This window comes from Leptonychotes weddellii, chromosome 2, assembly GCF_054177405.1.
Source record: "Leptonychotes weddellii isolate Sample4059 chromosome 2, ASM5417740v2, whole genome shotgun sequence".
NCBI lineage: Eukaryota > Metazoa > Chordata > Mammalia > Carnivora > Phocidae > Leptonychotes > Leptonychotes weddellii.
In genome coordinates, this window is record NC_138370.1 from 29,302,167 (window position 1) to 29,304,509 (window position 2,343).

A 2,343-nucleotide genomic window follows, 5' to 3' on the forward strand; every position below is an offset into this window, starting at 1 on the left:
ACTGAATTTGTGTTTCTAGTTTCCCAGGCCTGTTTTTTTATGCTATTAAGGCCTGTGTATATATCCGTTAACAATACATAACATTGTTTTGCATGTTTTCAAACTTTATATAAACGGTGTCATTTTACAACTGGCATTTACATTACATTTTTTTAAAGACTTTATTTTTAAGTAATCTCTTTACCCAATGTGGGACTCGAACTCACAATCTCGAGATCAAGAGTCGCACACTCCACTGACTGAACCAGTCAGGCTCCCTGCATTCTTCATTCTGTCTTTGAGATTTTATCTATTTCAATTTCACATAGTTCTAAGTTCATTTATTTAAAGTAGCATATCATGAAATAACACTTAAAACAATGTATAGTATTCCATTGTATAAATAATACATCATCTATTAATTCTCTAGCTTCTGAAAATATTTTACTATTACAGACAATGCTGCAATTAGCTTTCTTGGATATATCCTTTTTCTTTCTTTTTTTCCTCCTATGACAATTTTAGAAGGAGCCTTGCTGGGGGGAAGAGCAGGCCATTTTTAGCTTCATCTTGTGAAATTCCACTCCAAAGAGTGTATTCCTACCAGTAAATGAGAGTCCTACTGCATCCTCCCAATATGATCAAAAATAGTCAAACAAATGACTTTACGGTTATTTTAATTTCATTCTCTGATTACTAGGGAAGGTGAACATCTTTACAGTTTTTGTTTGTTTCTTTTGTGAATTTCCTATTTACTTTTGTCCACTTTGATATTTATTCATCTGGTTTTTTCTTTTTTTTTTTAAAAAAGATTTTATTTATTTATTTGATAGAGAGAGACACAGGGAGAGAGGGAACACAAGCAAGGGGAGTGGGAGAGGGAGAAGCAGTCTCCCCACGGACCCTGGGATCATGACCTGAGCTGAAGGTGGACCCTTAATGACTGAGCCACCCAGGCGCCCCCATTTGGCTTTTTCTGATTGATTTTTTTTTTTTAATTTTAAGAATTAACAGTAAAATTGACTTTTTTGGGAGGGTTTGCAGTTCTGAGTTTTAGCACATATATAAATTGTAACCATCAGAACAATAGGGATAGAGAACAGTTTCATTACCCCAAGAAACTATCAGAATACTTTAAATGATGATTTAATTTCTTTACTAGGTATAGGACTATTTGGTTATCTATCTTTTCTCAGGTAAGCTTTGGTAATTTGTGGCTTTCAAGGAATTGGTTCATTCTATCTAAGTTGTGAAATTTCTTTGTGTTGAGTTGTTCATAGTATTCTCTTATTATTCCTTTAATGTCTGTGGGGTCTATAGTGAGAACCTCTCTTTCATTCCAGATATTGATAATTTGTGTCCTCTCTCCCACCACCCTCCCCGTTTTTTGTTGGTCTAGCCAGAGATTTATCAATTTTATTTGAAATTTTTAAAGAATCAGCTTTTAGTTTCATCATTGATGTTCTCTATTGGTTTTGTTTTTAATTTATTGGTTTCTTTCTGGTCTTTATTCTTTCCTTCCTTTTGATTGTTTTGAGTTCACTTTGCTTTTCTTTTTCTAGTTTCTTAAGGTAAAAGCTTAGAATATTGACTTGAGGTCTTTCTTTGTTTCAAATATAAGCATTTAATAGTACACATTTCCCTCTAAGCACTGCTTTAGCTGCATCCCACAAATGCTGATATGTTGTACTTTTATTCAGGTCTGAGCATTTTCTAATTTCCCTTGAGACTTCCTCTTTGACTCATGGATTATTACGTTGTTTAATTTCCAAGTATTTGGAGGTTTTCCAGTTATCTTTCTGTTACTGATTGCTAGTTTAATTCCATTACATACTTTGTATGATTTCAAGTCTATTAAATTTATTAAGGTTTGTTTTATGACTCTGGATAAAATCTATCATAGTGAATGTTCTATGTGCACTTGCGAAGATTGTATAATTTGTTCCTGTTGTATGGAGTGTTCTATAAATATCAATCGAATCCAGTTGGTAGATGGAATAGTCCAGTTCTTCTGTATATTTACTGATTTTCTGTTGGCTTGTTCTATCAGTTACTGAGAGAGGAATGTTGAAGTCCCCAACTATAATTGTTGATTTGTCTCATTCTTTCAATTCTATCAGTGTTGCTGCACGTATTTTAAAGCTCTTTTGTTAGGGGCAGGCACATTTAAAATTGTTGTCTTCTTGGTGAATTGACTTTTGTTATTATGTATTGCCCTTTTTATTTCCGGAAATTATCCTTGCTGTGCAGTCTCTACATATCCCTTGCTATATGCTATATAGCCACTTTAGCTTTCTTTTGATTAGTGTTTGCATGGTGTATCTTTTTCCATTCTTTTACTTTTAACCTACCTGTCTTATAAAA